Source organism: Myxine glutinosa, chromosome 4, assembly GCF_964187855.1.
Source record: "Myxine glutinosa chromosome 4, kmMyxGlut1.1, whole genome shotgun sequence".
NCBI lineage: Eukaryota > Metazoa > Chordata > Myxini > Myxiniformes > Myxinidae > Myxine > Myxine glutinosa.
The window spans coordinates 166,951,136-166,974,995 of NC_136264.1; the positions used below are offsets into that span (position 1 = coordinate 166,951,136).

General features: G+C 44.2%; 1 protein-coding gene across 1 annotated transcript in view; it reads left to right on the forward strand.

The window, feature by feature from the left end:
- Window positions 1–671: 671 nt before the first annotated feature.
- Window positions 672–23,860, forward strand: part of ATP8A1 (ATPase phospholipid transporting 8A1) — a 541,081-nt gene continuing 517,892 nt past the window's right edge. The window contains exons 1-2 of the mRNA XM_078776729.1: window positions 672–901; window positions 11,588–11,626. The gene's annotated coding sequence lies outside the window, so the exon portion shown is untranslated. The remainder of the gene's footprint in view (window positions 902–11,587; window positions 11,627–23,860) is intronic.

Sequence of the window (23,860 nt, forward strand, 5' to 3'; positions counted from 1 at the left end):
TCCCTGTTAGATTACATTTGATACACCCATCTCTCTCTTAGCATCGCTATCTATATCTCTCAAGTCTCACCTTCACCCGCCTCCCCCGGTCCCAGACATTCCCTGCCCCTTAGTTTCCTAAGCAGAAGTCAATGCGTACGTCGTTCTGCTGCATCACGTGACTCTCATTAGTGCAGGTTTGCAGAAGCATCAGAAGTGACATTATCTCAATAAAATTGCCTCCGTGTTTAACGTGGGCTCCAATTCGTCGGATGCCCAGAACAGGATCAAAAGCAAACAGTTTTTTTATTTTATCGTTTTATGAGCAGAGATTGAGAGGACTGAGAAGCTGATCTGACCTTTCCTTTTTTTGTTTAATCGTCGCTTTGTGGTCGTATTTAATCAGAACGATTAAGGCCGTTTGATCAGTTGTGCCGTCCCGTTAACTCGATATCCTTTTGATTATTTCGGGTTTCGTTTTTGCTCTTGCACAAGCACAGCACCTGCACCGAATTGCACCGGCAGCATTTTGAAGCGGTGTATATCATCTGATCTTTCAGCTCGGTTGGTTGGTTGCAATTCAAATGTATATATTCCATAGCATGTTATACTGTCTGGGTTAAATGTAAAATAATCTATGTTCTTGTTGTTATTTAGACCCTCAGACATGATCGAATTATCATTCGAATTCTGATTCGCGATTGAATTGGTAATAATATTGCTTGTGTGTGTTGTCAATGCCGGCGTTGCACTTCTGCTTCAGCCTTCAAGCAGCTTTTTCGAGTGTTTAGGAAAAAAACTTCGATGTTTGTGGTTCTGCTGATCGTCGAACAACTCAGTTTTCTTCCGCCGCTGTGTTTGCCAAGCAGGACGACGTTTTAAAAGAGGTGTCGTCGAGCTGCGCGGATTCATGATCGCTGAGGTACCGACTCTGTACACTCTACCAGCTGATGTTATTATATTGAATTGATCCATAAAACATCAGCTTCCGTAATGACGTCGGTTGAGGTGATTTAAACGTGGAGATGTCGAGCTCGGTGTTTACCTGAAAACGAAATCTTGTGCACATTTTGGTTCCTAGGTTTCTTTTCCACCGCCTCACGTTTCAACTCTTTCGCTGATTGAGATATATTCCGCGATATAAGAAATATTTTTAATATATATATAAAAAATATTACACTACATGAACCAACGTCATGAAGTGATTAACATAATTAATGTTGCGACATGAACTGACGAGAGAGAGAGCATGTATGTTCTCTGTAAGGCATTGGGTAACAATACATCATTACATGTGGACCACGTCTCTGACAGAAGCAGTGACTGACTGGTCGTAGATTGGGTGGTGTGGTTGGAGGGGGGGTGTATGTGGCACATGCGTGATTTACCAATGAGGAATGTATGTAGGACATGTGTGTGGTTGACATGTTAGGAGTGTATGTGGCACATGTGTGATTGACCTGTTAGGCGTGTATGTAGGACATGTGTGATTGACCTGTTAGGAATGTATGTAGGACATGTGTGATTGACCCGTTAGGAATGTATGTAGGACATGTGTGATTGACCCGTTAGGAATGTATGTAGGACATGTGTGATTGACCTGTTAGGAATGTATGTAGGACATGTGTGATTGACCTGTTAGGAGTGCATGTAGGGCATGTGTGGTTGACCTGTTAGGAGTGTATGTGGCACATGTGTGATTGACCTGTTAGGCGTGTATGTAGGACATGTGTGATTGACCTGTTAGGAGTGTATGTAGGACATGTGTGATTGACCTGTTAGGAGGGTATGTTGGACATGTGTGATTGACCTGTGAGGATTGTATGTAGGACATGTGTGATTGGCCTGTCAGGAGTGTATGTAGGACATGTGTGATTTACCTGTTAGGAGTGTATTTAGGACATGTGTGATTGACCTGTTAGGATTGTATGTAGGACATGTGTGATTTACCAATTTGGAGTGTATGTGACACATGTGTGATGGAACAATTAGGAATTTATGTGGCACATGTGTGATTGACCTATTTCTATTAGCCTCCTGTACCGAGATTTCCTGCTATTACTGCTCTTGGTTTTCCGATTAAAAATAATTTGTTGAGGAAACTCATAAAATGCTGGTTCATGCATCGCAAAACACATTCAAATAAATGACCAAATACAGCACTGGAGTATCAGGAGGAACCCAAAAAGACAAAGATGGAGTCATCAGGACGAACCTGGATATGATTTGGGTCTTGGCTGCTACTCCTCTACCCTCAAACCCATCCAGTCAAGTGAACCTCACATTAACCCCTCCACAGACAAATAATAGAAATAAGGAAAGAAAGATGAAGAGATGAAATAAATCACACACACACACACACACACACACACACACACACACACACACACACACACACACACACACACACACACACACACACACACACACACACACACACACACACACACACACACGATGTATAACGTGTGTTGGTAGTCTCATCAGAAGAATGAAGGTACATGAAGTATATTGGTAGTCTGATTAGAAGCATGAAGGTATATGAAGTATGTTGGTAGTCTGATCAGAAGAATGAAGGTATATGAAGTATGTTGGTAGTCTGATCAGAAGAATGAAGGTACATGAAGTATGTTGGTATTCTGATCAGAAGAATGAAGGTACATGGAATATGTTGGTAGTCTGATCAGAAGAATGAAGGTACATGAAGTATGTTGGTATTCTGATCAGAAGAATGAAGGTACATGGAGTATGTTGGTAGTCTGATCAGAATAATGAAGGTACATGAAGTATGTTGGTAGTCTGATCAGAAGAATGAAGGTATATGAAGTGTGGTGGTAGTCTGATCAGAAGAATGAAGGTATATGAAGTATGTTGGTATTCTGATCAGAAGAATGAAGGTATATGAAGTATGTTGGTAGTCTGATCAGAAGAATGAAGGTATATGAAGTATGTTGGTATTCTGATCAGAAGAATGAAGGTATATGAAGTTATGTTTGTAGTCTGATCAGAAGAATGAAGGTATATGAAGTATGTTGGTATTCTGATCAGAAGAATGAAGGTATATGAAGTATGTTGGTATTCTGATCAGAAGAATGAAGGTATACGAAGTTTGTTGGTAGTCTGATCAGAAGAATGAAGGTATATGAAGTATGTTGGTATTCTGATCAGAAGAATGAAGGTATATGAAGTATGTTGGTATTCTGATCAGAAGAATGAAGGTATATGAAGTTTGTTGGTAGTCTGATCAGAAGAATGAAGGTATATGAAGTATGTTGGTATTCTGATCAGAAGAATGAAGGTATACGAAGTATGTTGGTAGTCTGATCAGAAGAATGAAGGTATACGAAGTATGTTGGTAGTCTGATCAGAAGAATGAAGGTATACGAAGTATGTTGGTAGTCTGATCAGAAGCATGAAGGTATACGAAGTATGTTGGTAGTCTGATCAGAAGAATGAAGGTATATGAAGTATGTTGGTATTCTGATGAGAAGAATGAAGGTATACGAAGTATGTTGGTAGTCTGATCAGAAGAATGAAGGTATATGAAGTATGTTGGTATTCTGATCAGAAGAATGAAGGTATATGAAGTATGTTGGTAGTCTGATCAGAAGAATGAAGGTATATGAAGTATGTTGGTATTCTGATCAGAAGAATGAAGGTATATGAAGTATATTGGTAGTCTGATTAGAAGAATGAAGGTATATGAAGTATGTTGGTATTCTGATCAGAAGAATGAAGGTATACGAAGTATGTTGGTAGTCTGATCAGAAGAATGAAGGTATATGAAGTATGTTGGTATTCTGATCAGAAGAATGAAGGTATATGAAGTATGTTGGTATTCTGATCAGAAGAATGAAGGTATATGAAGTATGTTGGTATTCTGATCAGAAGAATGAAGGTATATGAAGTATGTTGGTATTCTGATCAGAAGAATGAAGGTATATGAAGTATGTTGGTATTCTGATCAGAAGAATGAAGTATGTTGGTATTCTGATCAGAAGAATGAAGGTATATGAAGTATGTTGGTATTCTGATCAGAAGAATGAAGGTATATGAAGTATGTTGGTATTCTGATCAGAAGAATGAAGGTATATGAAGTATGTTGGTAGTCTGATTAGAAGAACTAGGGCGTGCCCGTACTATATATATATCTAAAATTATATCCCCCCCCTCTATTTACATTAAATGGTTTGGTCCATACGGGTTTGGTCCCGTACGTGCGTGCAAAAAAACATGCGTGCAAACAACAACAACAAAAAAAAACTTTGAAACCACGTGGCAGTAACGACCACAGAACCCCCCCCTCTATTTACATGAAATGGTTTGGTCCATTGGCAACTTTGAAACCACGTGGCAGTAACGACCACAGAACCCCCCCCTCTATTTACATGAAATGGTTTGGTCCATTCGCAAAGCCAAAGCGAACGGCTTGCGAGTACGGTGACCATACCTTGGGAACCACTTGTCCGATTAATTTCAAACCTTGAAAAGGCACATCCTCGGGTCCCCAGCAATATATCTGGCAAGTTTCAATTAGATCGGACCCGTGGTTGTCGAGAAACAGCGGTCACAGACAAACACACACACACACACACACACACACACACACACACACACACACACACACACACACACACAGACACACACACATACACACAGAGATTACTGGAATTATAGATAGACTAGGGCGTGCCCGTACGTGGGTGCAAAAAAAACATGCGTGCAAACAACAACAACAAAAAAAAACTTTGAAACCACGTGGCAGTAACGACCACAGAACCCCCCCCTCTATTTACATGAAATGGTTTGGTCCATTCGCAAAGCCAAAGCGAACGGCTTGCGAGTACGGTAGAACCCCCCCCTCTATTTACATGAAATGGTTTGGTCCATTCGCAAAGCCAAAGCGAACGGCGAACGGCTAAATCGCCATAGCTCGGTAACTACTTCTCCGATTAATATGAAACCTTGAAAAGGCACATCCTCAGGTCCCCAGCAATATACCTGGCAAGTTTCAAGTATATCGGACCCGTGGTTGTCGAGAAACAGCGGTCACAGACAAACACACAGACACACACACACATACAAACACACATACACACACACACACAGAGATTACTGGAATTATAGATAGATGAAGGCGTGTATGGTGCTTGGATTCTGTGACGGAGCAATTGAATCGCTGTTGCATTGACTTTCATTGCTTGATGATGAATGTCGCACTGTCGTCGGAGTTGCGTGTTTGACAGGAAAGCCCCGAGGTATTGTATTTGCCTGGGTTAGAATCCCGGCCAAGTCGTAACATTTGCATGTGAAAAGATTGCGTGGAATCCGAAATAGAGCAACCCTTCATGTGTTGGTATTTTGGCAAAATTCCAAATTTCTGCCCACGTAACCCACACCCCTAAACCTCAAGCTTGAGTAAAGGAATGCATTCAAACATGACATAATGGTGATGACGAGTATACAGCTGAACTCGCGTGGGAAGGAGGGCGAAGCCAATAAGACCAGACTTTGCCTTGTAAACAATCATTTATATATTTATGTTATTGCATTGTGAAGGATTTTAACTTTTATTTTCATACAACATAGACAGCTATCTAAATATTTGTTTCCTTTTTTTACTGACTGGATCCTCACCCTGAGCTCCTCGATAGTGCACAAATGAAGGCTCACTTGTTACACCACAAACAGTACACTTGCACCGAACTGCTTTAATACCTCCGTCACCGAAGGTGGATGGAGGTCATGTTTTCACCCCTGTCTGTTTGTTTGTTTGTTTGTGAACAATATATCCCAAAAAGTTGTTGACAGATTCGGACTAAATTTGGCAGAGAGGTAGTGAATGTGACAAGGACGGAATTATTAGATTTTGGTGAAGATCCGGATTCGGATCCGGCTACTAGGATTTAAAAAAAAAGTGATTCTTCACCATTGGGAGATAGGGCCAAAAACGATACATAGCAGGATATCTCCAAAGGTTGTGGACAGATTTGGAAGAAATTTGAACAGGTTGAGTGTAAACAACAACAGCAACAACAGGCATTTTAAGGCCATTTTCCCTGCTGGAGCGGGGGTTAGCCTTGCGGTCCCCATGACAATTTCTCCATTTGGCCCTATTTTCTACATCTCCCCTTGTTAACCCCCTTTCCCGCATTTATTCTTCCACCACCTATAGCCAAGTCTTTCTCGGTCTTCCCCGTCATCTACTTCCTTCTACATTCATTTCCATCACTCTTCTCAACCAGTCACTTTCATCCTTCCTCAACACATGACCAAACCATCTCAACCTGTTCCTCTTCACAGCATCAATCACAGGCTCTATTCCCATCATCTTTCGCAATTCATCATTTGTCTTCCCCTCTCTCAACGATACTCCGCACATCCACTGAACTATTTGCATTTCCACCCTTTCCAGCCTTCGTTGCTGCTCTACATTCATTACCCATGTCTCGCTCCCATAAATCATAACACGTCTCACACATGCAGCACACACCCTTCCCTTCAGCTTCAACGACACTCCCCTCCTCGTCAGCACACCACTCAGTTCCCGAAACTTCTTCCATACACACCTCACTCTAGCAACCGTTGCCAAGTCTGATCCACCTTTTCCATTCAGCATGTCTCCGAGGTAGCAAAATGATTTCACACCTTCCAGCTTCACGCCATCTCCAAAATCCAATTCAACATTTCCTCCATCTGCAGCTCCCTCTAAGCACACCTTACACTTGAATGTAGCTGCCACACTGGTTAATGACGCTATCAGACCACTACATTTTTGATGAACCCACTCAGCGCACATTGTGCATTGAATGGAGTTCTCTCCAACACCCTTCCTGCACACAGCACACGGCCACTTCCCAGTTCTTTCCACCTCACGACATGGTTTACCACTTGCCATCACCTTCGTCTTTCCGATATTCACCTTCAGACCTTTTGCCTCCATACATTCATTCTACTTGTTCATCTTCTCCTTCAGTCCATCCATACTCTACCCAATCAACACCAGATCATCTGCATACAACAACTCCCATGGTAAACCCTCCTTTACATTCCGAGCCAGCACCTCCATCACAGCTACAAATAGTAGTGGACTTAGTACTGAGCGCTGATGCACTCCCACCTTCACCTCAAACTCGCCACTGTTCCCGTCCTTCATCCTTACATCTGTGCGCGCGCTCTCGTACATTGCCATCACTACTCTGATCAGGGTCACCTTTCCCCTTGTATAGAGGGACGAGGGTACTCGGTTCCAAATCCACTGGAATGTGGCCTTCTTTCACCACCAGATTACAGATCTCTGTCATTCTCTTCACACCCCAACTTACCGCTGCCTTCAACATATCTCCCACAACTCCCGTCGGCCCGACCACTTTTCTACTCTTCATTGCTTTTATCGCTTCCTAAAGGTGGTATTGCTTTTATCGCTTCCTGAACTTCCTTCTCAGTTATCTTCTCTGCCGGTCCTAAAACTGGGTTACTCTCTATGTTGCTGTCCCATTCATTCTCTGCATTCAACAGCATTTCCATATATCTCTTCCATATGCCTTTAATTCCATCTGGATCCACAACGATTTGTCCCACTTTATCCTTCAAGCAACTCACCCCCATCACATCACACCTCTCTTTCGCTTTCTGCTTTGCAATCCTGAATACCGCTCTCTGACCCTCTTCCAAATCCAAGCGTTCTCCGAACATTTTCCTCCATGCCTCCTGCGCGTTTCCTACCTCTTTCTTTGCAGCCTTCTTGGCTGCCTCATAGCTTTCATGCTCTGCCTCTTCTGCGCCCATACCCTTCGCCTCTGCTACTCCTTGAATTCTTCCTCTTCTCATCAATCCTCTTTCCAACTTCATCATCCCACCACCATGTTTCCGAGTGCCTCGGTAGTCCTTTTGTCCATCCACAAACCTCACCAACGGTTCTCAACAGACTATCTTTCATTGACATCCAACCACTTTCAAGCTCAACCACATCATCCTCCACCATACCCAGCCTCTCTTTTAATGCCTCCCTCACTGTCACCTCTTTCAACCTCCACACCTTCATTCTCGGTTGGTACTTCATCCGCCGAGCTCTCTTCGCATCTTTCACCCTTGTGTCGCAGACAACCAAGTGGTGCTGTGAAACAGCCTCCTCCCCCGGGATCACCTTTGTGTCCTGGAGGTGCCCCCTATCTCGTCCCCCTATCTTCAACTCAACATTTTCCCCATCTGCAGCTCCCTATGTGCACACCGTACACTTGAATGTAGCTGCCACACTGGTTAATGACGCTATCAGACCACTACATTTTTGATGAACCCACTCGGCGCACATTGTACATTGAATGGAGTTCACTCCGACACCCTTCCTGCACACAGCACACGGCCACTTCCCAGTTCTTTCCACCTCACCATATGCCAATTCCACCTCACTCGCATGCCTCACCACAACCCACTTTTCAATGGGTGTATGGCAAAGACAAATCTATTAGATTTTGGTGAAGTTCTGAATATGAATTCGGATACAAGAATTATTAAATTTTTGAAGTGATTCTTCGCCATTGAGAGATCGTGCGAAAAGCGATTATATATAACATTTTAAAAAGTTGTGAACGAGTTATAAATAAACTAGAACGGCACTCAGTGGAGAGGATACCTCCGCCTGGTTGGCAATATCACTCAATGGTGAAGAATCACTTAAAAAGTTCTACTAGCTGGGTCTGGATCCGGATCTTCACCAAAATTGAATCTATTCTTCCTTGTCACACCCACAACCTGTACACCAAGTTTCGTCCAACAAGTTTCAAGTTTTGTTACGGTTTTCTGCCGCCCTTCCTACCCCTACCAAGGGGGGATTAAGCCCCTCGGTCTTTCTGGGCCGGCGTAACCGAGACGTGAAACGCCTCTTCTGGGCAAACGCAATTAGGGTTTCGGGACCAAGTTTCGCACGTACCTAAATACCTGCGCCGCCACGGAAACGGGGAAGCAAGCCTCGCACGAGCCACGTGTAATTTGAGTACACCGAGCGGATTGCGTACCACATGGTCTGTGCAGTCACCGTTAATATTGGACCCCGATTAGAGCGGTTCTATTCGTACCATGCTTAGTCAATGATGGAAAACACAAGGCGGTCGAATAAAAGGAATAACACAATTTAATTATTATTTACACTTATGTACAAGTCGGTAGAAAGCAGACACAGAGCAGAACTTAATCAGTCTTATAAAACCCCAGACGCGGGCCTGATCACACTCACACAGGGGAATTGCAGGTAGAATGGTGTCCACTGTCCAGGCGCTGCCTTGGTCGTCCAGGAACGGCGGCCCGGCGTGCTCTCCACGGTCCCAGCATGTCCCGCGAAGATGGCCAGCAGGTGGTGGAACGGATCCTCGCAGCGTGTCTCTCGAACAAAAGGCAGCAGATGAGGCAGGAAGGCGGGAAGGAATGTACGCGTCTCCCAGCGCGTTGAGTCACCAGCGCGCTATCACTCACGTAACCCACTAGAGGCTCGGCCTTAAGCTCAACCGAGCGTCCACTTTAATATGAGCGCTTATACAGGGTTCATGCGCGTCTTTCTCCGATCTCGTAACTCTCATCAATACTCGAACCTCCCCGCACTCAACTCCTGCTCTGAACTGCTGCTCTGCTGACCTCGACTCTTCTCCTGCCAACTGCTCGTGGGGGCTTTGCGCAACGGGTTAAATGGACACGCCCTGAGCCCTCTCGAACGTTCCAACCACGCCCTGTGACGCATTGCCGCAGCCACTCCCTTTGAGCTCTGATTGGCGGCTTGCGCTTACCGTCAGCTTCTTCGCCGCCCTCATTCGGTCCCGACTCGACCTGCCTGGCCTGCCTCGTGTTAATTCGCACCAAAAAGCCAAAGGCAGCACAAGGAGGCAATGGAGGCATAAGGCAATGGAGCAATGAAAAGGACCTATTCTCATTACTCTACTCAACGCAAGACTAACACAGGAAAAGGACTATGCTCACAAATACTAAGAAATAACTGCACTATCGCGAGGCTACGTGTTGTTGTGTGACTAAACGATGAGGGGGAAATTTAACCTTTATTGTCCAAAACTCAAAACCGCAACAATATTTTAAAAAGTTGTGAACGAGTTATAAATAAACTAGAACGACACTCGGTGGAGAGGATACCTCCGCCTGGTTGGCAATATCACTCAATGGTGAAGAATCACTTAAAAAATTCTACTAGCTGGGTCTGGATCCAGATCTTCACCAAAATTGAATCGATTCTTCCTTGTCACACCCACAACCTGTCCAACAGGTTTCGTTCAAATACATCCATAACTTTTTGAGATATCCCGCTATGTATCGTTTTTGGCCCCATCTCCCAACGGTGAAGAATCACTTGAACAATGAAATAATTCTCATATCCGAATCCATATTCAGATCTTCACCAAAATCGAATCGATTAGTTATTGTCAGACACCCAACCGGTCCACCAAGTTTCTTCCAAATCCGTCCACATTTTTTGTGATATCTTGTTCACAAACAAATAAATGGACAGACAGGGGTGAAAAGATAACCTCCATCCACCTTTGATGGTGGAGGTAACTCGGTGGACGAGTTGTTTAGGTGACAAAAACAAGCCGATTCGATTTTGGTTCAGGTCTAAATCCAGATCCAGCCCATCAGTGGGATACAAAACATCAACTGTTCAGTCTGGTACGGGAATGCGCTCTACCGAGTGCCGTTCTAGTTTATCCAGTTGTGATTAATGCTGTGTGTACCCAGTTGGTAATCCTCTTGACAAGTTCTACAGAAACTTTGGTCTGTTTTGTTGATGATTCATTTATTTTGGTTGTTGGATAAGTCCTCAAGAAATGGTTGAAGAAACGCGCTACTTATCGCCTGCTATAGACACTGATAGGCTAAGGGGCCATAGCCTGAAAGTAAAGAAGTGGAGAGTAGCAATGCATGGGGATTTTAGTCAGAGAGTAGTTGATGCATGGAATTGTCTTCTTGGAAAAGTAATGGCAGAATAAATCAAATGTTTAAATTGGAATTAGGTAACTAGAAGGATTGATGATAGAGGTATGTGGATGTTAACAGGCCTTGTGTGTGGTTAGGTGATGGCTTCTGGTGTTGATGCTTCACATCGGGATGAAGGGTTGAATGGCCTTCTCCTGTGCCAAAGTAATTTTTATTTTTGTAGACATAGTTGAGGTTTGTGGAAGAGCCAGTGTGGAAGAGCCAGAGAAGAGTCCAGAGAAGAGTTGAGCAGATCAGGACGTAACGGGACAAAAGGAATGGGGCGAGACAGAGGGAGGTTTGGACAAACAATGCCAGGAGAGGATGCATGGGGTGGACAAGATGGATATTAGACAGATGGAAACTCCAAGGAGGGTAAACTAGAAATTTGTGAAGAGGGGTGGAGAGGTGGGGATGGGGATTATGGAGGGAAGAAATATGGTTTTTCGATTGGTGACGATCTGAGATTGTGATTACCAGCTGTCTTGAAAACCTGGAAGGAAGAATGAGATTGATGAGAATGTAGGAGTTCCCTGTAGATATCCTCGTTTATGCTTTTATGAAATGCACTGGCGATTATTTGTTGTTCATTGTTTTTTGTTTTTTTTCTAATTTTCTTCCTCCTGTTTTGTTTTAGGAATATGATCAATTTCTTTGCAGAAGGATGCACTCATTGGTAAGGGCGCGGTGTCGGGTTATGCGTGGCGTTGTTCTTGTGTAGGGGTGGAGGGTTTGTGGTGGTGTGTGGTTTTAGGGGGTGGGGGTGGTATTTTTATTCCTCCATTTTGAAGGTGGCCAGAGACATTATGGTTTTGGGTTGTTCCTTGCAAAATCGAAGATTTTTCAAGTACATTGGTCAGTTGCGCTTGTTATTCTGTCTGTTTGTTTGTCTGTTTGTTTGTCTGTCTGTTTGTCTGTTTGTCTGTCTGTTTGTCTGTCTGTTTGTCTGTCTGTTTGTCTGTCTGTTTGTCTGTCTGTTTGTCTGTCTGTTTGTCTGTCTGTTTGTCTGTCTGTTTGTCTGTCTGTTTGTCTGTCTGTCTGTCTGTCTGTTTGTCTGTCTGTTTGTCTGTTTGTCTGTTTGTCTGTCTGTTTGTCTGTCTGTCTGTTTGTCTGTCTGTTTGTCTGTGCCTGTCTGTCTATGTCTGTCTGTCTGTCTGTTTGTCTGTTTGTCTGTCTGTTTGTTTGTCTGTTTGTTACCAGCCTACAGGTCACAATTATAAACCGATTGTCACAAAACTTCACCATGTTGTAGAGGTTGTCACAATTGAGAAGCCCATTGATTTTGAGGTCAAAGTTCAAAGGTCATTGAGGTCAATTTCTAAAATCGCCATTCTTAATCCAGTTGACTTGAAAATTGAACAGCATTTGTATATTGTCACTAAATTGGGAAACCCACTATTTTTGAGGTCAAAAGGTCAAATTTCCAAAATCGTCAATTTTCATCCCATTTACTTGGAAATTGAACAGCACTTGCACATTGAGTCAATAAATTGGGACCCTGCTATTTTTAAGGTCAACTCAAGGTCAAACTTCCAAAATCATCAATTTACATCTGAAAAACCGTCGATTTTCATCCGATTGACTTGAAAATAGAACAGCATTTGCATATTGAGTCACTAAATGGGGAAACAAACTATTTTTGAGGTCAAATGATCAACTCAAGGTCATACTTCCAAAACCATCAATGTTCATCTGAAAAACCGTCAATTTTCATCTGATTGATTTGAAAATTGAACAGCATTTGCACATTGTCACTAAATTGGGAAACCAACTATTTTGAGGTCAAAATGTCAAAGGTCAAATCAAGGTGAAACTTCCAAAACCATCAATTTTCATTTGAAAAATCATCCATTTTCATCCAATTGACTTGGAAATTGAACAGCATTTGCATAGTGCCTCACTGAATTGGGAAACTAACTACTTTTGAGGTCAAAAGGTCAAAGGTCAACTCAAGGTGAAACTTCCAAAATCATCAATTTTCATCGAAAAATCGTCACTTTTCTTCCTATTGACCTGATCTTTGATCAAGATTGTCAATTTTGATCTTGATGAAATGGACAATTTAATGGATCAATGGCAACCTTTATGGGGTGGATTTTGCAAGTATTGTGCTCTGCATTACGACTTCTTGTTTTTTGGTTGGCACAGCCAGAGGTAATATTAATTGCCACTCCGATGATTCCCTGAGGACATTAAGAATCAACCACAATATGTGTAATGGCATGCATGTAGACCAGACGAGCTGGGCCCAAACAGATACATTTACCCCCTTCATGAAGTTCATTTACGAGATCAATCCTTGGTAGTTTCCATCCACAAAAGATGATTAGTCGGTACTGAGGGGAGTTCTTTTTTTCCCGTTTGGATGTCAAGACCGATTCTTGAAATGCAAACTCTGCCACAGTATTTGTATGCCCCGTTAGTATTTGGTTTGTTTCTTGCAGCTCTTTCGGCTGGCTATGTTATCTTGAATACATTTCTCTGATGCTATGATGATGATTGTGTAGGGCAGACCTCCATTGATAGCAATTGTCAGATACTTCCTCGCAGGTGGATTGACACATGTCAAACTGTCTGAGACCTCTATTCGGCACATCCTTGAATCTTAATTTGGGACTCTCTGTTTGATGTGGAGCATCTTAAAGTTCACCATAGAAAGTGTCCTTGGGAATAAGCCAATCGCCAATGCAGTGGATGTGTCCTGCCCATCGCAGTCGCCTTTTTTTCAGTATGGTGTTAAGGTTTCACGTCTTTCACCTGTCTGGAATGATCATGTCAGGTATTTTACCATCTAATTATTCTAATATACAGAATGTGATGTAAGCAACACAGATGGAACCTGTTCAGATATTTCTCATAATGGCTGTAAGTTGACCAGGAATTTCGAGTGTATGCATCAAACACATGTACACTTTGGTTCTGAATATAAGCTTATTGGTGTCCCACACCCGATCTTTAAAACTAAGCATACATGCTAATGGCTTTCCTGATGCAAACGTTTACCTCAGCATCCTATTGCATAGAAATGTAAATAGCAGAGCCGAGATAGCAGAACCTGTCAATAAGTTTGAGCTCTGCCATCAGTAGTAATGCAGAGGCCCCCTGGACACCTTTGTGTCATAATGACCATCTACTGTCTTTATGTCAAGGCTGATTGTGACAATAACACCTCGCAGGTAGTGAAGAAGAAGAAGGCATTGCGCATCACCTGGAGTACATGTTGAGTGCGAGCACAAATAACTTCTTCATCTGTGAATAGCAGTTTATGGATAAGAGCTATAATGATGTAGTTTTGTCTATACACTGGTAAAATTGAAGAGTTTGCCATCCGTTTCTTGTTTGAGGCCTGTTGTTGGCTTAATGGTTCGGGTGATGGCTTGGGAGTCTGGGGTCCTCAGTTCAAATCTCAGTCGGTCGTTGAATTAACGCCAGGTGGGGTCGACCCAGCCTGTTATTCTTCCGAGGTCGGTGAAATGAGTACCAGCTTACTGGGATGAATGAGCCATTCGAGTGCCCTCCGTAAGAGTGACGCCCCGACCAGGATTGTGCCCAATCGCCAAGAAACTGCTTCGGCAGCCATATGCATTTGATGATGCAGTTGTGGATATCATAGTCGTCATTCTTGTTTGAAGAGCAATCCCAGAAAGCTTGTTGGAGCAGGAGTTATGCTGGAGCAAGCACACAGCATTGTTTGATTTCATTTGCAATAGCGAACCGCCTGGACTAACCTCCGTCAAATTGAGTTATCGCTTATTGCATGCCATCATAAAAATGCTTTAATAATGCTTCACAATCTTGGTTGGGCAGGCCACATGCTGTAAACCACATCTAGAAGCCAGAAAGACGGAGTCAAAAGCCTTAGTAAGATCAATAAACGACAAGTACAGTGTGCGTTTTTCTTCATTGCATTTCTTTGGTAGTTGCTTCAGAGTGAACAGCATATGAATGGTGGACCTGCCAGATCTGAAACCACGTAGACTTTAAGGATGCACACGGGCCACTAGTATATAGAGATGCTGGAGTAAGATGTGTGCCAAAACTCTGCTAACTGAACTTCGAAGCGAGATAGTTCTAAGTGTCACTTTCTATGAATAAGTTGAGTATGAGTTTGTTTTTATAAGTTTTGCCATTTTTCGTCTCTTAAATTCTGTGGCAAACTGCCATTTCTCCAGCCCGACAGAAGAAAACCATAGCATATACAGGTAGTGGACAAAAAAAAGGGAAACACCTGGGTAAATGAGGGACCGAAAGTATATTGAAAGCAATGGCTTCCACACAGGTGTGGCCCATGTGTGAATTAAGCAAATAACATCCCAACATGCTTAGGCTCATGTATAAAAATGCTGCACAGGCCTGTTTGCCCATATTTAAAAAAAACATCTGCCAGCGGAACTGCTTACGTTTTGTATCCCACTGATAGGCTGGATCTGAATCCAGACCTGAACCAAAATAGAATCTGCTTGTACTTGTCACATAACCAACTCATATACCTAGTTTTGTCATAATTCATCCACAACTGTTTGAAATATCTAGTTTTTGGCCCCATCTCTCAAAGGCAAAGAATCATTTAAAAAACATAAAACACATTCTCGTATCTGAATCCAGATTGGAATCTTCACCAAAATCGAATCAATTCTTCCTTGGCACACACCAACCTGCCCACCAAGTTTCGTCCGAATCTGTCCAGGAAGTTTTGAGATGTGCTGTATATAGTTTTAGAACCATCACTCAATTGTGAAGAATCACTTAAAGTTGTACTATCCATATCCGGATCATCACCAAAATCTAATCAATTCGTCCTTGTTACACACCCAATCTGTCCACCAAATTTTGTCTGAATACATCCACAACCTTTTGAGAAATCCTACACACAGACAAACAGACAGACAGGGGTGAAGACATAACTTCCGTCCACACTTGGTGACAGAATTAATAACTGCTCCCTATACATGCTGTGAACCAGTCAGGTTGAGTCTTTGTGACTCGGCCAAAGACTTCAGTGTCTATCAAAGGCTTACAGTGCACTTTTCGTTTATGTTGCTTGTTGATGTCTATGCCCTGGAGATTTTGTCTTCGAAAACTATTTGTAACTTAGCCATAACTTCAGGGAGTTTCGCATAGGCAGGGTTGAGCTTTGTTGGATTTGAACAACTAGGACGTGCCCGTACGTGGGTGCCCGTTCCTTGCCAAAAAAAAGGGGAAAAAAAACATTTCCAAATTTAAATCAAGTGTACCTCCCTGTCTTTGCTAGCCATGACATTCGATGCCATTGACCATTGCCACTCCTACGCCACGGTGAGGCGACAGGGTAGGATTTGTAGGAGACCTGAAAGTGCAGTGTCAGTATGTATTCCATGTTCGAATTGTTTTAGTTTAAAAATGGAAAAAAAAAAAAAGGTTTGCAAAGCATATCACCAAATTGAAAGAGAATTGAAACAGAGCAGAATTCTTTATTATTATTATTACTACAAATTATTACAAATTACAAATCTTATTCGTTAATGTTAATTCCCTGCCATCACCCTCTGCCATCACCCTCTGCCATCACCCTCTGCCATCACCCTCTGCCATCACCCTCCCATCACCCTGCCATCACCCTCTCATCACCCTGCCATCACCGCCCCATCACCCTGCCCCATCACCCTGCCCCATCACCCTGCCCCATCACCCTCCCATCTCCCTGCCATCACCCTCCCATCACCCGCCCATCACCCTGCCATCACCCTCCCACCACCCTCCCACCACCCTCTGCCATCACCCTCTGCCATCACCCTCCCATCACCCTGCCATCACCCTCCCATCACCCTCCCATCACCCTGCCGCATCACCCTGCCATCACCCTCCCATCACCCTGCCATCACCCTGCCCCAGCACCCTGCCCCATCACTCTCCCCCATTACCCTCCCATCTCCCTCGCATCACCCTGCCATCACCCTCCCATCACCCTCCCATCACCCTGCCATCACCCTCCCTTAACTCATCTTACTTAACTTAACATCACCCTCCCTTAATATTACATTAACAATTAATTTACAAATTTCACTACAAATAACAAATTACAAAAATTTAGCACCAAATTGAAACAGAATTGAAACAGAGCAGAATTCTTTTCGAAACAATTGTTCTTAAATAAACAAAGAATAATAAAAATTGTCTACATGTACATTGTACACACCTTTATGTCGTTAGCACCTCTTCATAAACAACATTGCAGAGGAAACGGCGCTTCTTCTTTGTTTCCTCGTCCTGGGCAAGAATGCGGAGGCTGCAGGATCTGCCAACCCTACAGGCCGCCACGTAGAACTGACAATGGCTGAAGAAGTCTCTTGGGCAGAAGATCCCAACATGGTGTAGCGACTGGCAAAAGAAGTTGTGCACTTTTTTTGATGAATTCTTTTCGAAACAATGTTTCTTCAAGCAATAAATAAAGAATAAAAATTGTCCACATGTACACACCTGTATGTCGTTAGCAGCTCTTCATAAACAACATTGCTGAGGAAACGGCACTTCTCCAGGAGATCCTAACATGGTGTACGACTGCCAAAAAAAGTTGTGCACGTTATTTTGAAGAATTATTTTCGAAACAATTATTCTTCAATAAATAAATAATAATAAAAATTGTCAACGTGTACATTGTACACACCTTTATGTCGTTAGCACCTCTTCATAAACAACATTGCTGAGGGAACGGCGCTTCTTCTTTGTTTCCTCGTCCAGGGCAAGAATGTGGAGGCTGCTGGATCTGCCAACCCTACAGGCCGCCACGTAGAACTGACAATGGCTGAAGAAGTCTCTTGGGCAGAAGATCCCAACATGGTGTAGCGACTGGCAAAAGAAGTTGTGCACTTTTTTTGATGAATTCTTTTCGAAACAATGTTTCTTCAAGCAATAAATAAAGAATAAAAATTGTCCACATGTACACACCTGTATGTCGTTAGCAGCTCTTCATAAACAACATTGCTGAGGAAACGGCACTTCTCCAGGAGATCCTAACATGGTGTACGACTGCCAAAAAAAGTTGTGCACGTTATTTTGAAGAATTATTTTCGAAACAATTATTCTTCAATAAATAAATAATAATAAAAATTGTCAACATGTACATTGTACACACCTTTATGTCGTTAGCACCTCTTCATAAACAACATTGCTGAGGGAACGGCGCTTCTTCTTTGTTTCCTCGTCCAGGGCAAGAATGTGGAGGCTGCTGGATCTGCCAACCCTACAGGCCGCCACGTAGAACTGACAATGGCTGAAGAAGTCTCTTGGGCAGAAGATCCCAACATGGTGTAGCGACTGCCAAAAGAAGTTGTGCACTTTTTTTGATGAAATCTTTTCGAAACAATTGTTCTTCAATCAATAAGGAAATAATAAAAAGTGTCCACATGTACACACCTGTATCTCGTTAGCAGCTCTTCATAAACAACATAGCTGAGGAAACGGCACTTCTCCAGGAGATCCTAACATGGTGTACGACTGTCAAAAAAAGTTGTGCACTTGTTTTGATGAATTATTTTCGAAACAAATTTTCTTCAATAAATAAATATCAATAAACAAAGAATAATAAAAATTGTCTACATGTACATTGTGCACACCTTTATCTCGTTAGCACCTCTTCATAAACAACATTGCTGAGGAAACGGCGCTTCTTCTTTGTTTCCTCGTCCAGGGCAAGAATGCGGAGGCTGCTGGAACTGCCAACCCTACTGGCCGCCACGTAGAACTGACCATGGCTGAAGAAGTCTCTTGTGCAGAAGATCCCAACATGGTGTAGCGACTGTCCTTGGGATTTATTCACAGTCATGGCAAAGCAGGGTCGTACCGGAAACTGCCGACGCCGCAGAGTGAACGGGAACATGTTGTCAGATGGACTCAAGGTTATGCGTGGAATGAGCAATGTGCGTCCAGAATTGACACCCATCACAGATTTTGCAACCAACAGATTTGGAAGGATCTGAAGTATGATGTACCTTGAGCCATTGCAGTGCCCGCTTTGCTGGTCGAAGTTTCGCAGCAGCATGATTACCATACCCACCTTGAGAGAGATTCGATGTGGAGGCATACCAGATGGACAGAGGGTGTTCAGGAACTCAGGCGGATACAAATGATCACCCTCAGATTCCGCTGTATCGACGCTACAGCAAACATGTTCCTCCCCTGGAAATATGGTCGTCATGTAGGCATTTACCTGATCGACTTCGGAATTGGTCGGACATAGTATAACACGCTCGCATAGCCACTTGGGGTTGCTAATGTTGTTATGCAAGTCTTCGTACACCCAAGTGACAATATCCTGAAGTTTTTCACCTGGAAGAATGAGCGGTTCCCTGAGCTCAATAGCAAATTCACCCTGTTCTGGATTGACAGGAATCTTCCCTTCACCCAGATCCAGCAGGAATTTTGCAAAAGCAGATTCGTCCTGTTGTTCTCCAGCACCCTGCATGATCCTCATGTTTACTCTGAGACGAAGTATCTGCACTTTTCTCCACAGGTATGAGCTCTTGAAGCACCTTCCAACTATGTCAATACGGCTACCGTGAGGCACAACAGTAAGGATCTGCCTCCAGTCACCACTGAAAACCATTGTAATGCCGCCAAATGGTTCCTCTGAGCCCCGAAGCCACTGGAATGTTCGATCTGCTGCCTCCAATGCTCGACGATCCATCATTGAAACCTCATCCACCACCATTAGATTAGTCATGCGTATGAGTGCTGCAGTGGTGTCATTTTCACTGATGTTGCAAGTGGACTCATCAGTGAGAATGAGAGGACACTTGGTCCTACTATGGAAGGTGGCCCCTTTAGGCAGCAGCGTAGCTGCAATACCACTTGCAGCAGTTGCAAGAGCCACTTTGCCCATTGCTCGCACTTTGTTGAGTATATGAGACAATGTGAATGTTTTCCCAGTCCCACCACTTGCATCAACTGCAAGCATGCAGCCATGTCCGTGTTCCACACTCCGCATCACTTTATCGACAACAACGCGCTGCTCGTCATTAAGAAGGCACTCTGTTTGAGCGATGTGAGCCTCAAGTTCTCCTATATTGTGCACTGTTTCGTGCTCGATGACGCGCGGAATGCGAGACTGGAAATGAACTGGTTCAGGCTCAGGAAGGCCAAAGGTCTTACTGAGCGAAAAGCCGTGGCACTCAACTTTGTTCCTCAGCTCTAGTAGCACTGCACTCACAATGCGTCCATTTGGTTCATTCACACCTGCTGCATGCATGAAGTCCTCGCACAGCACATACTTGTGCCTTTCCCAGAACTGCACGTGGTTGCCTCTGAGAACGAATATGAGCATGTTGGCAAATACTTCGCGGACTGCAGGGCCAAATGCAATATTTGCAGCCTCTTCCATAACAGAATCCACCTCCTGGTCATTGTCAACGATGCCATATGCAATGCAGGCTGCCAGATAGGTCTCCATGAGCCTACCACCAACACGACGGAGATCCAGAAAGCATGTGGGGCCAGGCACGCGGTACAGTAGCATGCGGAGATAGTACAACTCGGCAGTATGTGAGTTGACGGGAATAATGGGGAGCCGCCCAACCGTATCAGCCATACGGTTAGCCTGGAAACTCAGCCTTCTCTTCCGCAATTGAAACCTTTTCCTCAAGTAGGTGAAGTGTTGGAATACATCTGGATATAGAACATGACGCATGTGTGGATGGAGATTCATGGCTTCGAAAAAGGCGGTGAGGGTTGTTGCAGGGGGTCCTGACTCTGCCACGTTCTGTACGGCACCTTCGTCATTGAACGTGATCACCTGCTCATCCTGTAGATGGAGTGCCAGCATCTCGACTGGTGGGTACTTGCGTTGAATGGGGAAATCGTATATGCGCCAGTATCCCTCAGATGCGGTGATGTAACGCCCTAGTTCGTAGCGTGCCACTTCATCATGTCGTAATGCCTCTCGCATCCTCTCATGAGGCTCTAGTCTGACCAGGCACTGGTCCGGGCCCTTTTGAAGGTATTTGTACAGGTACTTGACACAGGTGACAGCACAGACGATCTCAAGGTTGATGTGAGCATCGTACCTGAGGACAATATATGGATTGTAAGGCACAACCCATGCATTGTTAACTAATACGTTAGCACCGCCTCGTATTGTCTTCATGATGGGATCACCAGGTGCTGCTTCTGCCCGTCTTCTGTACAGGGGATAGGAGTCATCAGAGAAGCTTGTCGTTTGTCGTAGGGCTTTGGGATAGTCCTTTGTGCACTTCCGGTCTGCCATGCAAGGGCTCAAGATGTTCCATTCCCCACATGGGCCGTGAATCATGTGTGATGTCACGATACGGTGTAGTTCCGGATTTGTGAGTCTGTCAGGAATCTCAGCAGAGACCACACGATCGACATCTGCTGGTGTTCTGGGCTTGTCGCGAGGTACCACGGTCAGGAGCATGTGTATATGGGGAAGGTGACGCTTTTGTGTTTCCTTCACCATCACGTAAGCGTCCACATGCCCCAAGATGTCATGCTTGAGGATGTCTGCGAGGAGTGCTTCCACCTTCATATGAAACACCCGGGCGATGATATCAGGTCTTGCATTGGGTGGCTGACCCTCAAAAACCGATTCTTTAATTTCTGGCCACTTTGGGTTGCAGGTGAATGTTAGGAAAAAGTCTGGTTTTCCCTTGACTCGGACTAAAGCCATTGCATCCTGAAACTCTTTGGCATACCAACGTGGCGACCCATAAATTGACGGTGGCAGAATGGTGAGGCGTCCAGGTAGCACCTCAGCATCACTGTTCAACGCATCAACGATGATCTTATACTTTTCTGCCTTAATTGACTTCTGGTTGCAGCGAATCCAATTGAGACGGTGTGACTCAATTTTTGCCATCATGTCGCATACGTACTGCTGTGTCAACTTTCCACCACGAAGCAGTAGATTGAAGTGATGAGTAGGATCACGTACTTGTAGATGGTAGCGGTAGAAAGTTGTTGGCGTTGTCCCTGCCAACTCAGTGTGGTACCCCTGAGAGCCGCAGGGTAGCAGAAGTATGTATGATAGTGGGTCATACGCTGGATGCATGGCATCTATTGTCTGTAAACCTCCTCCTCTGAGGTGAACAGCGACTGCCAGCCTTCCAAACTGCTCTGTTGTCATTGCCCCTGGAGCAATGACAGCCACATCGCTGTCTGGTGAGGGAAGGTTGACGGTACCATGATGAAGGTCTCGGCGCCGCGTGCGACCTGTTAACACAATATTCAGTTCATTGGCGCTATCATTATGAACCACATACTCAATGGCTGATTTGAATTGCTGGACGTATGGGTTGCACTCATGAATGGCCTGTTGTGCTCTTAGCAAAAACTGCTCATTCAGGCCACTGTTCGAGGTGTGGGCACGACGATAATCCAGCTCATGGGCTGGATCGTGAAAGTAGATCTGAGCAAAGCGTGGGGTACAACCCAGATCGGCAAGAGGAGCACCAATGTAATGGTAAACCTTACCTTGTATGCGCACTCCAGGATTGAAGCCAGGCATACGTATCTCTCGGACACCGATACTTGCCATTGCCAGCGCGTTGTTGTACTGTTTCGCGTGCTTCACAAAGTCCTGGTTAAGGAAAAGGTTTTTAATAGCATCTGGAGGTTGTGATGGAATTGAACCGGGTTTTGGATTCGTAGGATCATGCATAAGATCGACCTTGCCGTGGTTGCAGCAAAATCCTCTTCTCTCCTCATTCCACACCAAAGCAGCACAATGCGAGCATTTAGTGCATTGAAATATTGAGGTCCTGCTCAACGCGTGCCTGTACTCACCATGAAGTACCTCTCGGAAGAAATCGGTATCATCGTATCGAGCAAGGTTGCGATTGTCATGGTGAGCCTGCTCTAGTCTCACACGGTGTACATCCTGATGGCGCAGGGCATCCCTTAGTTGCCGGTCTTCTCGCTGGTGAGGGATTTCTTCTGCACGACGCCTTGTCACGCGCGTAACGTCGTGTGTCAAGCGAGCAGCGCGTTCTTCATCCGTTTCTTCTGCACGACGCCTTGCCTCGCGTCCAGTGTTGTCTGCCAAGCGAGCAGTCCGTTCTTCATCCGTTTCTTCTGCACGACGCCTTGCCTCGCGTCCAGTGTTGTCTGCCAAGCGAGCAGTCCGTTCTTCATCCGTTTCTTCTGCACGACGCCTTGCCTCGCGTCCAGTGTTGTCTGCCAAGCGAGCAGTCCGTTCTTCATCCGTTTCTTCTGCACGACGTCTTCTCACGCGCGTAACGACGCGTGTCAGGCGAGCAGCTCGTTCTTCGTCAGATTCCATTGCGCGTGCACGGCGTGCAGCTTCGTTCCTTCGGTCTCGTAAACGGCGACTCGATTGGGGCATTGTCTTTATCTACAATCTATCTATAAGATAGACAGTAAGTATATAGACGGTAAGTATAATATAGAAAAGATAGAATAGATAGATCTAACAATAAGACAGTGGTAAGATACAATCGAGACAGTTAGTCGTCACTTTCGTAAGGCCGGAAGTGAAGTCGTCACTGTCCGGAAGTTCGCAAATCGCAGTTACGATTATTTTAGTGTTAATGCCCAATTATTCAATTAGCGCCAACGTATTTTGTTTTTTTGCAATTTAATCGCAAGGAAAAGTAGAAAGAGAAGAGGGGAAAAAAAAAAAAAAAGAAGCCTTGCCTTGCTGCAAACAGCTGCTGCAAACAACAACAACAGTGAAGTCTTCACTGTCCGGAAGTTCGCATATCGCAGTGACGATTATTTTAGTGTTAATGCCCAATTATTCAATTAGCGCCAACGTATTTTGTTTTTTTGCAATTTAATCGCAAGGCAAAGTAGAAAGAGAAGAGGGGGGGAAAAAAAAAAAAAAGCCTTGCCTTGCTGCAAACAGCTGCTGCAAACAACAACAACAGTGAAGTCTTCACTGTCCGGAAGTTCGCATATCGCA